Here is a 16,866-nt window from a genome sequence, read left to right on the forward strand (position 1 = left end):
TTCAAAGGGCATTGGGGGGCCACTTTGGTCACGCGGGCGGGAGATACCAGGCAAAGCCGGGACCGTTGGCCAAAGGGGGCCAAGAGGAATAACGGAGTGGCAGCGTCCACCGAGGAAACGGAGCGTTGACATCGGTTTGGCACCGCAGGCGCTGGGCGCATATTGCCGCGTCACGGGGTCGTGGGAGGCGGAAGCGGCGGCCCGCTTGGTCGAGGCCTTCGTCGGCAGCCGCGGAGCGATCAGTGCCGCTGACGATGGCGGATTTGGCCACGTCGCTGGCCCACTTGGCTCCCTGTCCCAAGAGAATGGAGGAGGTTCCCGGCGGCAAGTGACACACCCGCGGGCGCTGGCTGGCCGGCCGGCCGGCCGGCTTTCCTCGTCGTTTTTACAACCCAGGTTCATTATCTTGATTAATCACAGAAACTACCGAAATGGAAACGGTCATTGAATCAATTTGAAGCTCGTGACTTGATTAATGCTAATTTAACTCCACAATACAGCTGCATGGACATGTTCTATCCTTGTACGCCTATTGTTTCTCTTCTCTTAGTAGCATCCATTTTCATGAAATAGAGATCCATAGCCTTACAAGTAGGCCAATAGACTCGCGTACACTTCACACGATCTACAGACTTCCACGGAGGACCACAGATTTGCAATGAGCCCCACAGATTTACACAGAGACCCACAGACTTACATAAGGACCAAACAGAATTACAGAGAGACCCATGAACATACAGATAGTCCCCGAGTTATGGCGGTCCGACTTACGATATTTCGATCTTACGATGGCGATAGCGATATGACAAAATTGTAAAATATTTTAAATTTCGCGCGGCAGGCAAACGCAGCAGTGTACAAGGTACGATACTGTACGCTGGGACGCTGCCGGGATGTGCGCATCTCCCGCCTTGTGTGGTGATGCCTCACTCTCAGCAATTTCATTTTAGGGTTACCACGATATAATACGTTCAATGCATGTCGAAAGTGTTTATAGCAGATAGGATTGTTTCCTGAAAAAACTTTCTATTAAATTGCAGTTCATATAGGTAGGCTAAGAATTTACCTTGTTTTTTTTACTTTAAATCTTACTGTGCAATACAGTATTGTAATTAATAAATACATAAAGTATATAGTTCATACAGTACGGTACTGTAAATTGCTCTGTTTTGCTAAATTATCACCATTCTTTAAGACTCCTGGGTAGGCTAGGCCATCTTCGACTTACGATATTTTTGACTTACGATGGGGTCGTTGTAACGCATCTCCATCATAAGTAGAGGACTACCCTGTATTTGGAAATACATCGGACAACCTCACACTTACTCTTTGGTCCTTTCGGTAAAGTCACGAAGTAAATAAATTAAATGATAGAATACCACGTTTCGATTGCAACACAAGCAGTCGTCATCAGGTAGGAAACAGTGAACTTCAAAATTTGAGAGAGAACAAAACACAGACACGGAGACACACACAGACACACAAACAGAGAAGAGACAACACAGAGACACAAACATTTTTGTAGACGTTCACTAGGTTTGTTTTCTACCTGATGACGACTGCTTGTGTTGCAATCGAAACGTGGCGTTCTATTATTTAATTATTTTTCTTTCTAAGCGCCTTTACCAAAAGAGCCACAAAGAGTAATTCCTGCAGTCACGAAAGCATCAAATCAAGTTTGAACCTTGCGCTTACACAGAGACCCATAGATATAATCTTCTAAGCCAGAAGCCCCGCTGTTACACCAGTTGCACCTTCATAGCCCTTTGATTCTATGGGTCTCTGTGTGAGTCTTTGGGTCTGTGTGAGTCTATGGGTCTCTGTGTGAGTCTATGGGTCTCTGTGTGAGTCTATGGGTATCTGTGTGAGTCTATCGGTCTCTGTGTGAGTCTATAGGTCTCTGTGCTAGTCTATGGGTCTCTATGCGAGTTTATGGGTCTCCATGTGAGTCTATGGGTTCGTGCGAGTCTGTGGTTCTCAAACCGAGTCTGTGGATCGAGACGGGGGGGTCTTTATGCGAGTCTATGGCTCTCTGTGTGAGTCTATGGGTATCTGTGTGAGTCTATGGGTCTCTGTGTGAGTCTATAGGTCTCTGTGCTAGTCTATGGGTCTCTATGCGAGTTTATGGGTCTCCATGTGAGTCTATGGGTTCGTGCGAGTCTATGGTTCTCAAACCGAGTCTGTGGATCGAGACGAGGGGGTCTTTATGCGAGTCTATGGCTCTCTGTGTGAGTCTATGGGTCTCTGTGTGAGTCTATGGGTCTCTGTGTGAGTCTATGGGTCTCTGTGTGAGTCTATGTGTCTCTGTGTGAGTCTATGGGTCTCTGTGTGAGTCTGTGACTCTGTGTGAGTCTATGGGTCTTTATGCGAGTCTATGGCCCTCTGTGTGAGTCTATGGCCCTCTGTGTGAGTCTATGGGTCTTTATGCGAGTCTATGGCTCTCTGTGTGAGTCTATGGCTCTCTGTGTGAGTCTATGGGTCTCTGTGTGAGTCTATGGGTCTCTGTGTGAGTCTATGGGTCTCTGTGTGAGTCTATAGGTCTCTGTGTGAGTCTATGGCTCTCTGTGTGAGTCTATGGGTCTTTATGCAAGTCTATGGCTCTCTGTGTGAGTCTATGGCTCTCTGTGTGAGTCTATGGGTCTCTGTGTGAGTCTATGGCTCTCTGTGTGAGTCTATGGGTCTTTATGCGAGTCTATGGCTCTCTGTGTGAGTCTATGGCTCTCTGTGTGAGTCTATGGCTCTCTGTGTGAGTCTATGGGTCTCTGTGTGAGTCTATGGCTCTCTGTGTGAGTCTATGGGTCTTTATGCGAGTCTATGGCTCTCTGTGTGAGTCTATGGCGTGGGTTTCCTCCGGGTTCTCAGGGTTCCTCCCGCAGCTAAAGAGAAGACAAACGGTACAGCATAATTGGCATGGGCCAAACGATATCATTACGCCGAAAAATATACCCTGCAAATTACTCAATTGTGATCACACACACAGAGCGGCGGCGGCGGCAACGTCGCCGCCGCCGCCGCCGCCTGTGCGAAACAGTGGAAGGACGATTCTGCGAAAAGTACCACCATGGACTCGGGGTTAAGCTTTCCCGGGTAAGTGAGGCGATTTTTTTTATTTTTTTATTAATTAATACTTCGTCAAATGATTGCGGCCGAGGTCGCTGCGACACAGCGACACTACGATAGGCCGCACGGCATAAGATCACGTCGGCCCCTTCGGCGACATATCGCGATGTCACAATTACCGCTATCACTCATAGCTGCATATTCACGGAAGAATTTTGTTCCCTGACAAAAACTATAACCGCGAGTTATGTTGTAAATAAAGATATTTTACCCATTAAATTAGTTATTTGCAAAACGCATCATTTTGTTTTCGTAATTTACATTATGTAATGGCAGCTAAATATATTTTTTGGTGGATTAATTTATCTCCGTGTAACTGACAGTTTGTGCATTCGTCTTGAACAGAGGCTAAACTAAATTATTACAATTTCACCAGGTAAGGCCCACTGAGCTATACAGCTCTTTTCAGAAAGCGCCCGATTGCAATGATTACAGATACGTATGGTGGGCTTATGCCGAATGAACTGCGGTTATTTATCCGTAGTGTACTGGAAGTATAGACAAATTACGGAAAGATGAAATTGCGATATCGGGGGGTGGGGGAGGGGCGGGGAAGTAAGTCGCTGCAACCCTTGTGGCAACCAATACAACAGAATTCCGCTTCCACGGATGAAACAAATTATCCGGTGCAGCTGCCACTGCCGCTATTGGATTTTCCTTGTCAACAAAGCACGGTTGACAACAACAGAAACAACAACACACGCATTTGTCAATATGACTTTGGCCTTAAAATTAAAATATATGTATAATAGACGGCGCTTCGGGCAATGTGCTATGAAGAAGAGAGCTAGCTGCTGCGCTGACGCGTTGCCCCAACCCCCCCCCCCTTTTTGTACATTTCCCTGCTGAGGCCACACACAAGCGGCGGCTATTGGCGAGTGCGTTACGTTTCTTCTACAGATTACCGAGCTGCGCATCGTTGGCCCCGCTCCGCTCCATCGCTCAATTATTCTTCCGATATTAAATTTTTTACGACCCCCCACCCCTCCCCAAAAAAATGATTAAAGCGCAGTTAATTGCCTTACCAAGTTAAATGTCTTGCCTAGGCCGAATTAATCATGAAATGGTAATTGCTAAATTAATCATCGGCAGGCAATTCTCGCTTTAAACGGCATTATCCAGACCTGTGTTACGGGTTCCCTTCGCAAATGGCCAGCGAAGGCACGGGACAGCAAACGGAATCAGAATATTTATGCATTCTGGTGGAATCCGACGAGCTATGAAGCTCTTTTTCACAGATTGTCCAGTCGGAGCACGGGGTTAGAATGTTACAACAACAAACAGTGACACATCCACGATAGGAGTGCAAAGTCCAACAAGAGAGGTAAACAAACCACACAAACACAAACAAATACAAACACCAAACTATCCCCATCCTACCAGGCAAAAGGCCACGGAGGCATCAACTTAAATTTTCAAAAGCGACCTGGCCGTGAATGATAGCTCAACAAAGCGGCACCGTCATTTGGACATTCATAGCAGCAAAATCATCTAGGCGAGTCCAAACGCACGCGTCCACGAGGCGAGAGACACGCAAAACGCCCCGCTCGGGGTTGCACTGCGCGCCAAGGCGAGAGGGCACGACGCGCAGAAGTCACGTGACGGCCCCGAGGTAGAGACAGCGACGGACATTTGCAGTCGGATGTACACAGAGGGCAAAAATCCATCCAACGGCGACGGACGAGTAAAAAAAAAAAAAGCCAGTCCAATTAAAATGTCTCGCGCGTAATCTCCTAATAAAAAAACACACACGAGGGACAAAGCAACAGAGAATAAAAACAGATGCTTTTTTTTTCCGACGTCAAACACCGCCTCCCCCCCCCCCCCGCCAACCACACGGACCCCCCCCCACTTTGGCACCCAAGCGACCAAAGATTACGCGCAATATTTTCTTCCACGGGGAGTCCAGCACTTATAAGCGGGGCCCAGCTAGGAGACTAAGTCGTTGTCTGCCATGGTGGTGGCGGTGGTGGTGGCAAAGGCGATGGCAGAAGCACTGGCGGAGCCAGTGGGGGGGGGGGGGGGTGGCACGTGCCCCCCCAATGATCCGATCGATTTACCTAATTTCGATCGGATCATTGGGGTTTATTAGTAATAAATCGGCATTTTGCGACCCCCACTGCCACTGTGTTGCATATTATTACGTGCCAGGGACACTGTGAGATGATAGGACAATAGTCCATAATTGGCAATAAGTAACGGAAAAGCAGTTATAAGTGATTCACAGAATTGCGCGCAGTTGCGTATACAGAGTCCACGACTTCCCTGAAGGCATCGGCACCTTCAGCGAACGCGTTGCCGATCGCACAACGCGGTTCGAATTCGATCCTCGATCGATGGCTGCGTCATCGCCGCACACGCGTCGAATAAAAATCAAGGGACAAGTCCTTACTTACTAACAACTCCTCTATCATATTTCATTGCTGGAGGGGTTCCCCCCCCCCTACCTGTAAAGCCTTGCTCCGCCATTGGGCAGAAGCATTGACATCGGGCCGGTCCCGGTACCTCCGCGCAGAGAACCTACGGCACTACAAACGGTCAATTCCCTGTAAATTAACGGTGTACCCCCAGCATTCTGCTGAACCGTTACAAAGCTCGTATCAAATGCGCTTTGGTTTTTTTTTGGTTATTTCATCATCGGACAGCTGCGTCATTTTGAATTCACCATTGTCATCGTTAGTCCGGGCGTGGTCAATCCACTGCTGGATGAAGGCCTCCAAAATCCCACTGCCACTTCACGCTATCCCGCGATCGCTGCAACAATAATCCACTCGGCACCTGGCACACAAAATGATTTCTTTTTTTAAATATACACACGAAGAGCAAGATTCCCCCATATGGCCTGTAATAGACTGTTGGGGCAAGTTCTGTTCGGGAGTTAGTGAGTAGCCGCACACAAGGGGGTGAGTGGCCAGCACCACGCCCGGCTGCATTTTTCCCCCCGAGTAGCGATGTTTACACACCACACCAGGTACTCATTTGAGGCTGAGCCAACCCTTGTAATCGGCACTGGTGTTGACCGCAAGCGGGAATCGGACTCGGGTTGCCGGGTTCGTAGCGCAGCAGTGCCGCTAACCACTACACCACCGCCACCCCCACCCCCCACCATACAAAGACAAAGATCCACAGTGCAGCCTTAACAGTCTGTTGGGCCAAGTGCTGCTAACGAGTAGCAGCACCTATCAAGGCCAGCACGGCACACGATAGGGTGGGTGGCCAGACACATGCACACACATATAAAATAAATATATATTCCGGATAATTCGTTCAGAATTTTCTTTTTTTCTCATTCCGTCAATTGGCAGCTTTTTAATTTGCACTCCGCGTGTAGGCTAGGGGCTTTTTTTGTTTTGCATCGAATCATTTTCCCAAATGACCTCTCAGAATAATGAACCGCGCTTTCAAAAACACCGAAGGGGAAAAAAAGGGAGGCCCTCCCCCTCCCTGTTGTCATGCAAATGTTCATTTTCTCCCGGGCGGCGCACGCGGGGGCCGTGTACGGGTTAAGAGGTCACCCTCCCCGAGACGGCCAGCCCCGCTCGTTGAACCAAAGTTCACTTCCTCCTCTTTAGAATGGGGGGGGGGGGGACGGGAATTTCTCGGGACAGGTGGTGTGTGGTGGCGTGGTGCCGTGCCGCGTGACGTCTGCGAGGCTTTTTTGTTGCTGCTGTTCGCCGCTGCCCGATTGTTTCTGCCGTCTCACCGCGCACGATGCGCCACGTCACGTCGCTTGCTTTGATGGGGTTGGGGGGGGGGGGGTTAGGTGGTGGTGGTGGGGGGGGGGGGTGATGCATCTATCCCCTCCTGCTGCCACTCAATGTCAAGAACGGGAGCCGGTGTGAATATAGATGATTTTTTTTCAATTCAATCATACGCTCCGCATCTTCAGATTTATTATTATTGTTTAGTTGATTGGTTCCAAGAGTGAGGATTCAATAATGCAGCCAGGGGAGCGAGGGGGAAGGGGGTCAAAGTGAATAATCAGCGGCCTCGCCATAAAACCCGCCTTTCTATCAAAGGCATTTTAATTCCCTGCGACGGACAGACAGAAGACGTCACGCCCGTGCTGCCGAGTGTCTCTCTCTCTCTCTCACTCGAGCGGCAACGACAACCCACACATTGCCCCTCTGGAGAAATCTCCTGTGTCTAAATCTGCCCGACTTCTAACGGATGGGGGTGGGGGTGGGGGGGTTCCCAACATTGTGGGTTGGAGGCGGCGATTGCCATTACCCCACCTCCTCTGTACCCTTGCGGTGCCCTCTCCCCGTTCACATCACAGCATCTCGGCCAACGACAATATATACATACTCTTTGGTTCTTTCGGTAAAGTCACGTAGAATAAAATCATAAATTGATAAAATAAAATAACGCAATATTATACGTGACTTTACCGAAAGAACCAAAGAAGATGAATCATTGCAGTCACGAAAGCTTTAAATCGAAATATATACATACTTCTAAAATCCGAGAACACGGAGACGGCCAATTTATTCAGTCAAATTACACTGTTGACGGAATTACAGCCCGGGACCAAGACACAAAAAAAAAATTCTGATAATTTGACAATAGTGAGAAGTAAATAATAATAATAATTTACATCTCTTTGCAAGGGGCCCTTCCACGAATGTCTCTGGGCGGGCACCGGGTGACCTTGCCGCAACAGCAGGTCGGCGCGCAGACGCGTAACGCAGCTAATTTCATCGGCGGCAAATCCCAACGTCGTCAGGGTTGTTCGTGTAATTCCGTTGCTTTGGTGTCGCGGTCGCCATCGTCGCGCCCCCACCACCGACCGCCCACAGCCCCCCAGCCCCCACTTCTCAAGGCTTAGACGAGATATTTATGGCCTCAGGCTTTCCCATTACATTTGACGGCGGGAATATTTTATAGATAGATTTTTATTCCGCGTCGTAATTTAGTGCGGTAGACGTTTAAACTGATGAAATCGCCCGAGTTTAAAACATTGTCATTTTACATGCATAATCTGGATTGTTATTTTCAGTGAATACATTCACATATTAATGCATAGTTTATTTTTCATAATAATGCCAATTAGAAAATCAATACACTGCTGAAACGAAGGCTTCGCCACACCATGTCAATCATGGAGGGGTTTACTGACCATACTTCACCATGCTGGTCAGTGCGGGTTGGTGCACGAGGTCCCAGGCCAAATTCAAATGTCACCCAATATTTACCCTGGCCAGGAATCAAACTCAGGTCCACGGATTCATACAGCAGCGTGCGAACGCTGCTCTATGAATCCACTTTGCCAACGCTCTTAACACGCATATATACATTAATTATTTTTTTTATCAAAATCTTCTGATCATTCACAAAAGGTGCCTTATGAATCTATATTGCACTATATTTCACTATTATCCGGGTCTCAATCAAATTGCCAGATATGAACAGGTTAATGAACATTACGAGTCGGCATTTTGAAAAACTATAAGTTTAAAATATTACCATCAGTCAGAGGAGGGCAGCCTTCGCACTCAAGCGTACATTGTCAATGAGATAATCAAAGTACGTGTTTATATTTACTGAAAAAGCTATCTCATGATCATGTATGAATATTGGACTTCTTTCGCACCGTACATAGCCAACCGTGCTAATCGGATGTGCGGGGGAAGGACAACAAACTATGGGTCTCTGTGCGAGTCTATGGGTCTCTGTGCGAGTCTGTGTATGTATGTTGAACTTCTTTTGCACCGTACGTAACCTACCGTGCTAATCGGAGGCGTAGGAGGGGAAGGACAACAAAAGATCAGACCTTGTCAATCGACTGCTGGATGAAGGCCTCCACATGGCATGCCATGCCGGAGCACGTGGGTTGTTTGACCATACTTCTCCGCTGGTGGTCAGTGCGGGGTCGGTGAAGGCATCCAGGAGGGCGAGGATCAGTTCGGATCGTCACCCACGGTAGCCGTGGAATAGAACTCGGGTCGCCAGGTTCACAGCCACCGCTCCCCCACCCACTGGTGATATAACCTCTCTTAATTTTGAATGTTGACTTGTATACAAAAACCAAGCAGTAGACGTTTGCTACTAAAATTGTAAAAAAAATAAAAATTGCACTGGTCGCTGGAGAAGGGAAGTGAAGAAACTACTTCAATGAATGTTTTTTTTCCATTCACAACACCGGTTCATCAGCCAAATGCTTCGATATGGCGATGCGTTCGTTATTGTGCACTAATTTCTCACGAAACCACAAAACAACCCACGGCAAAACCGGAAAGGTCAAAGTGGTGGCCAAATCGCTGAGGGTGTAACGATCCACACCCCACGGCACGATCACGATGAGTGAACTGCAGCCGAACAAACTCTGGCCGTGACTCCAACGTACGCCAAATGCCGAAAAAACAACTCGCAAAGTTACGGGAAACTGCATCCACGACGATTGTCACATCGTGAAAACATACGCAGTAGGCTCTGGATGAACGCGTGGTCTTTCGTGACCAATATCATCCGTAATCACGAAAATATAAATGTGTCGGGTGGTAGCGAGTTTAACGACACATTTATATGTACGCGATCTAACCCCTAAAAAAAAACTATATTATGGAGACTCTAGACTATCCGCGCCAATGACGCGGAAGACGGACGCGGATAATTCAAAAATACCCATTTCCCGCGGATCTCTATGCCAAAAAACACTTCTATAGATAATAATCATGTTTAAGTTAAGAAAATTGAGCTTGTTATCACTGCGCGTGCTCAGTGATAACACTTTCCTGCTCCCGCGCAGAAGACACGGCCCACTAGGTCGATGATAGGAGAGCCACGCCAATCAAAATCTATCAAACTCCACCTACTGTTGTGCCGCAGAAGCAATCACGTGGATTTCGAAATGAACCGGAGCACATATTCGTTCGGTCTAAGCACGTGACTCGTAATGAACAATTCCAAGAATAACAATGTAGAACTGTTCTCAGATTATTCATTTGGGCTTAAGGGAAAAATCCACGAGTTGTTAATTCACGTCAAAATCTCAGGTGCGCGGTTAACCTGCAAATCGGATGAACCGCACACGTAAAAATCGAGAATCTACTGTGTATATCGCGGCGAGCCCCCTGCTAAAGCAGCGACTTGCTTGCACGGCTGAAGGTGTGGCGTGCCCCTCAGCCAGTGCCACGCAGGCAGAAGTCACCACTTTGCCACGATGAAGCCCCATTGGGTCCAGCGGTCCAACGCGGCCCAGGGTAACACGAGATGCACAAACGGCCCCTTGCACTTTAACCGCAGCCTACAAGGATCCACAAATTGTGGGGCTGTGTGTGTGTGTGTGTGCAGACGGGGTGGGGTGCGTCCCGTTGGGAGTTCGGCTTGGTACCCTCTGATATATATAGAAAAAAAATTGTAACTGCGCGATATGGATTTTTTTTTTTCTCCATGTGGTTTGTTTTAGTGGGTCAAACGTCTAGAAGGGATATTTAGCGCGATGGGAACGCAAGCTGCCAACGGAACGTCGTGTATTTATTACGTCTGTGTCAAACCGTACGTACCACGAGCCCTTTGAACGTTAAGGTTATTTACAGTGAATTTAAATAATTAAATTTCCCTACTTGTTGGCGCGTCAAAGACGAAAGGCAGAAATTGTTGTCGACACCCCTCCCTCTCTCGCCGCCACCCGGAATGCTCCTCACGGCTGCTTTGAGTTCGCCCCAACATAAAAAAAAAACATCAACGCTGGGCCAGCCCCACATTGTGTCGGCCAGACGGGCAATGTGATTTTATTAGGAGGAAGAGAGCCGGGAGGCCCCAGTAGGAAAGAGCATCCCGAAGAACGCCGCCTTGCAGCGGACGCTCGAACCCCGCAGACTGGCCTTTCGATATTGCACGAGCGGGCGGCATTTTGTGTCAGCCGGGCCGTAATCAGGGCCAACAGGCGCGGCCTTGCCAAGGCGGATGCTGGGGAGAAGCTGTCTGTGATGTGGGGGGGGGGGGGGGGGGGTGCTTACCGACTTGCAGCGGCGATTCGGCGAAGGGGCCCCCCTAGGCGAACGTTCGGTGCCAAGTTCTTTAAATCATCCCGTCCGTTGAATAAATCTGCGAGCCGAGGTTTTACAGGCACGCTGCGACGCGACTGGGAAACGTGCATTCGAATGTGACGATTCCTAGAAACGCAACGATTATATCTTTTTTGCACGTGATAATAAATACCAGTCTAGCCCTACGGCAAAATCCATCCTCCCGGCAAAGTCTCGCCCAAGCCCACTCACTTACTTTCCCTAAAACAGTCAATAGAATGTGCGATTTGCTAATTTTGTTTGTTAGTGCCCTGATCCATCCGTTCTCTCTTTCTCTGTCTCGGTGTGAATTCCAAGCACGCGTTTCTCTCCGTCGGCGTCCTCGTCACTGATCCATGGGTTCACGGACCGCCAAACACACGGACTCACAACTTTCCTCCCTTCAGTCGCCGAGACCGGCGTGCAGCATTTCGTTGTCAAATTCGGCACTTTAGCGCCACGCAAAATAAAAAAACGATCGCTCTCGCTCGCAAGGGCCTTCCGTCGTACAGCCGTCCGTCCGGGCTCATCGTTCTGAGCACACGCTTATTCCAATTTTTATTCTGGCACGTAATACATTTTTACTGGATTCGATAAAAAAAAAGTCGCATTATTTTTCAATCATGAAAGCCCGAGACATCATCAGTACAGATAAGGTTTCCGCTGTGTTCAATGAGAACATCTCAGGGGAGAGGCGGCAGAGTACAAAGGGTCTCTCAAACAAAAGGAAATCTATATATTCAAGGACAAAACATACATATGGAGTACGGTGTAACATTTCAACACAGCCGGTTGATATATTTCGTATATTTAAAATGAGTTAGAAGCTGGCGAAAAAAAAACCTGCTGGCTTCTTGTACTGTTAAAATAGTTGCATGTGCTGTGTGCGGAGGAGGTAATGGTATGCTTTCATCGACCCCCCACCCCATTCCGACCAACTGCTATAGCCTATAGCCGCGTGCATCTGCGGGTTTGGGTCACGCCGAAAATGAGAGCGGCCGCAAGGAGGTATTTCAATCCTTTGATTAAATATTGAAGCCTTATTTTGTTGAATGTGGGATGCGTAATTCATTGCACTTATTAGTTGGAGGTGTAACGGTTCGCTGGCCGACTTGACGAATTGCTGAATAGGAACCCCCGATTCAAGAATGTTTTTTTTTTTTTTCAAAAAATGTGTACTGGCTACAAATGGCTGCTGGGATCGTTTGAAACCCTTTCCATATGATGTATAGGGATAAGTAAATAAATAAAACCACATACTACGTGCACGATATGATTATGCATGTTTGGCGAGATTTAAGAATCGATATCAAAAGGATCGATTGACCAATACGAGTTACTTGAGAATTGTTCAATTCGACAATAATGCATCTGCAATACAGACAATTCTAAAATTCCTCCTGCACGTGTTAAAATACAGCACATGCAAAATAACAGCGTAATGCATTATCGCTGCGGAAACTATCAAGACTTGTGGCGACAACACTGCAGCACACTCGTATTCTTAAAATGTAAGGTTCAGGATCACCACTGTGCTTGTTTAATGATTTATATTTAGAGATACGACTGCTCCTTTGAAAAACGGCAATTATCCGCGCTTGTCATAGCAGCGCAAGTCACAGGCCAATCAATCTTATGAACATTGCCCCATAAATTATATAACGCAAACCCTTTGGCAAGTAGTAGCATGGTCTGGCATACAATTACAAACATTTGCTTGCCGAGACAAATGCGGCCGGATAATATTGGTCTCGAAGGCCAATAGGCCCCAAGGACTGAAACGCATGTTTATTTATATGCGGAGATGCAGAAAAGATGTGAGCTTACATATGCTTTCAACCGTAATGCATCACCAACAACGCATGATGAGCTTATGTAAAACGTTGATTACAATTGTAAACAGAGCCCTGTGCTTTATCGTGGAGTGCTTTTGCCAATAACATCTAGCGACCCAATGACATCGGCTTAACAAACCTGGCCTGCTGATGACGCGCAGAAATACGGACGGGGAAATGGGTCTGGAAAGCAACCGCGTAGGCCAATGGACTATCGATCGGGCTTTTGTTAGCGTGGCACCCAAGCCATTGGGACGATTTGCCAATTGAAATCGGGCAGAGTCGGTAAGATATATTTAAGTCTTCTTTAAAACACATCTCTCTAAAGTGGCCTTCCCTCTCTAGTTTATTCGGTTGCCCCGGGTTCTGTTTTAGTTTCCTGCTTTCCACGCATTACGCATTGGGATTCTAGGATGGAATGTGCTTTAAAAATTTTAATTATTGTTAAGTACACAATGTCGACGGAGAACGCAGTTTTGACAAGAGACGCATTCACCGACGACAAGGACGTCTTTCACAAAGTTAAATTAGGACCTTTAGAAGCGAACAAATGAATAAAATGTGTCATGGCAGTAGTAGATCAGGGTGCCTTTGATGTACTGGCTCAATTGGGTAATGCTCGAATGTTGTTTTAAAAAATAGGCTACAATGATTTGCTAAATACTGTACTTAGTTGTAACAATAAGGAGACACGCAAGAGGAGGAGCACGTAGAACAGCGAACAAAGGGAAATTAAAAACATGACATTTTACTGTTTAGGAAACCAAGCGGGTTTGGGCAGGGGCACATGAGGATGGCGGACGAGCGAAGACCTGGTGACGGAATGGCAGTCAAAGGTGTTGGGAGGAAACTTACCTGAGAGCTTGACCACCACGGAGATGAAGTAACGATGACGACGAGGTGGTGGTGGTGGTGGTGGTCACCTCCGGCGCAGACAGCACGAGACGGATTGTGTACCAGGAAACGGGCCTGCGAGGGATGGCGGGGTCACGTGGGGAGGCCTTCATTCAGCAGTGGATAGGGAATGGCAGACAGCGTTTCCACACCGTGTCAACCCACACGGCTTACCCCGTATTCTCGTACAATGAAACCCGAGTTTTCAGGCCCATACGGCGTACAGCCGTTTCAATACGGGCAAACAAAATGTTGTGTCTATTTATTGGCGTTTGTACCTCGTGATGGGACTTTGTCGGATGAACGTTGATATTTATAAGTGGCACGGGGTGACCAATAAGGTCTGAATTGGTCTGTAATAAGGTAGGGCACTGATAAGGCGTTTCTAAAATCACAACATAGCATCGCCGATGTCAAGAAGACAGTGCCCGACGCTTCAAGTGATTAGGACGGTGAAACTTGTACGATTAGGAAAATCCTAAAAAAAAAACACACATATGTTTTCACTCGGGCCATCCAGACTTACAGGGCCAGCCTAAACAGATGTAGATGTTACTGCAGTTTTAGTCCAGTAACGAATATTAACATGGAAACACCATCATCGTCACACTGTGAATCGAGTAATTCGCCTCCCGGTGTGGTGAAGTATGGTTAGAACCCCCCCAATATTTCACCACACTGGTGAAGTATGGTTAGAACCCCCCAATACTTCACCACACTGGTGAAGTATGGTTAGAACCCCCCCAATATTTCACCACACTGGTGAAGTATGGTTAGAACCCCCCAATACTTCACCACACCGGTGTGGTGAAGTATGGTTAGAACCCCCCAATACTTCACCACACCGGTGTGGTGAAGTATGGTTAGAACCCCCCAATACCTCACCACACTGAAGTATGGTTAGAACCCCCCAATACTTTACCACACCGGTGTCGTGAAGGATGTACAGTATATTATATCAAAATATTTATAGTATAACCGAAGCAATTAAAGGCATACACAACGTAGCCGACACCAACCTTGACGATTAATGTACAGTACTGTATGGTACTGTACAGTACAGTGTTGTGTCGTTATTGGCGGCAACTTACAGCAGGTGAACTATTTGTGAGGTAGTCCTCATAGAATGTACTCTGACCCGTCACGGGAACGTGGAATGTCCACCTAGAGCTGTTGACGTAAGACGCGAGCCGCCGATGCCTCGATGGACCATTTGCGTGCTGGGCCTGGCGCGAGAGAGCCCGGAGGGGCCGAGTTGGAGTCCACGCCGAGGGGACGACCCGGGGAGTGGAGACGTCCAAGAGACGTCCAGTGGACGTCTCAAGCGGTACCTGCCGAGGTGACCCCCCCCTCCTCCCTCCTCCTCCTCCCCCGCCTCCTCCCCCCCCCGCCTCCTCCTCCCCCCCCGCCTCCTCCTCCACACCCCCCCCCGCCTCCGCCTCCTCCTCCCCCCGCCTCCTCCTCCCCCCCGCCTCCTCCTCCCCCCGCCTCCTCCTCCCCCCCGCCTCCTCCTCCCCTACCTCCTCATCCCCCCGCCATCCCCCCGCCTTCCCCCCTCCTCCTCCTCCCCCCCCTCCTCCTCCTCCCCCCCCTCCTCCCCCCCGCCTCCTCCCGCCGCCTCCTCCCCCCGCCTCCTCCCCCCCCTCCCCCCGCCTCCTCCTCCCCTCCCCCCGCCTCCTCCCCCCGCCTTCCCCCGCCCTCCCCGCCTCCTCCCCCCCCCTCCCCCCGCCTCCTCCCCCGGCCCCCACTCACCACCCCGGCGTGGCCCGTGGGCGGCCAGCGGCCTTCACCATCCAGCGGTGGAGTCACGAGAAGTCCCGGTCTTGTGAAAAAAATAAGGACCCTCCCCCCCCACACGTAACTTAAACACAATTCCAAAGATCAACTTGCTGATGTGATGCGTCAGGCAGTCGCTGCACTTACAATCGTAATTGTTTGATGACTTTTAAATAAAATAAAATAAAAATTTAAAAAAAATGTCCAGTGGCCTTGCTGGAGGGCCCGGCCAGGCCAGTGACGTCACCGCCCGGCGCGCTCATACCACGTGGGTCCGTGACGTCACCGGGGCGCGAGAATGAATGGGCAGCAGAGTTGTCCTCAGCACGTCTTGATTTAATTTGATTGTTTCTATATTTTTTATTTTAATTCTTATTTTATTTTGGGTTTTTTTTCACCGACGTGACTTTACCGAAAGAACCAAAGAGTATTGAGCTGGCATCCCCTTATCAGTGTCCCTAGCTTGTTACAGGCCAATTCACACCTGATTGGTCACCCCCGTGCCCCTTTATAAACCCCAACGTTCATCCTACAAAGTCCCATCACGAGGAAGAAACGCAAACAGATAGACAATATTTGTGTTGCCCTACTGAAACGGCTGTATGCTGTATGGGCTTGAAAACTGGATTTCCCTCCATAAGAATACGGGGTAAACTGTATGGGTACAGGTTTGGTATAGTGTAGTGTATAGTGTAGTATATAGTGTAGTGTATAGTGTAGTGTATCGCGTAGTATATAGTGTAGTGTATCACGTAGTATATAGTGTAGTGTATAGTGTAGTGTATATTGTAGTGTGTAGTGTATATTGTAGTGTGTAGTGTATAGTGTAGTGTATAGTGTAGTGCATAGTGTAGTGTATCGCGTAGTATATAGTGTAGTGTATAGTGTAGTGTATATTGTAGTGTAGTGTAATGTATCGCGTAGTATATAGTGTAGTGTATAGTGTAGTGTATATTGTAGTGTACAGTGTAGTGTATAGCATACCTGTCCACCCCTTATCAATACAGACCAATTCAGACCTTACTGGTCATCCCGTGTCCCTTAGAAATCTCGCCGTTCATCCTACAAGAGAGAAACACAGACAAATAGACACTTTTGTTTTTTCAGTATGGGCCTGAGAACTCAATTTCCCTATACAATGATACGGGTAAACCCTATGGGGGTTGACACGGTATGGGGCAGCCAAAGTGACTTTTTAAAAATCTCGAAATATATTATTTTGATATGGCGAT

The 16,866-nt window shown here is 48.1% G+C and overlaps 1 protein-coding gene across 10 annotated transcripts in view; it reads right to left on the reverse strand.

The window, feature by feature from the left end:
- LOC116955972 (uncharacterized) overlaps positions 1 to 16,113 on the reverse strand; it is a 214,648-nt gene extending 198,535 nt beyond the window's left edge. For 5 of the 10 annotated variants that reach the window (XR_012930128.1, XR_012930126.1, XR_012930133.1 and 2 more), the window contains exon 1: positions 13,820 to 14,593. The gene's annotated coding sequence lies outside the window, so the exon portion shown is untranslated. Of the gene's footprint in view, positions 1 to 13,819; positions 14,594 to 14,949; positions 15,220 to 15,610 lie in introns of those variants that run through there. The other 5 variants (XR_012930131.1, XR_012930132.1, XR_012930129.1 and 2 more) reach the window with 5 other exon arrangements.
- Positions 16,114 to 16,866: the final 753 nt, after the last annotated feature.

Source organism: Petromyzon marinus, chromosome 63 (assembly GCF_048934315.1).
Source record: "Petromyzon marinus isolate PM22_M1 ecotype Great Lakes invasive population chromosome 63, UKy_Petmar_22M1.pri1.0, whole genome shotgun sequence".
Classification (NCBI taxonomy): domain Eukaryota; kingdom Metazoa; phylum Chordata; class Hyperoartia; order Petromyzontiformes; family Petromyzontidae; genus Petromyzon; species Petromyzon marinus.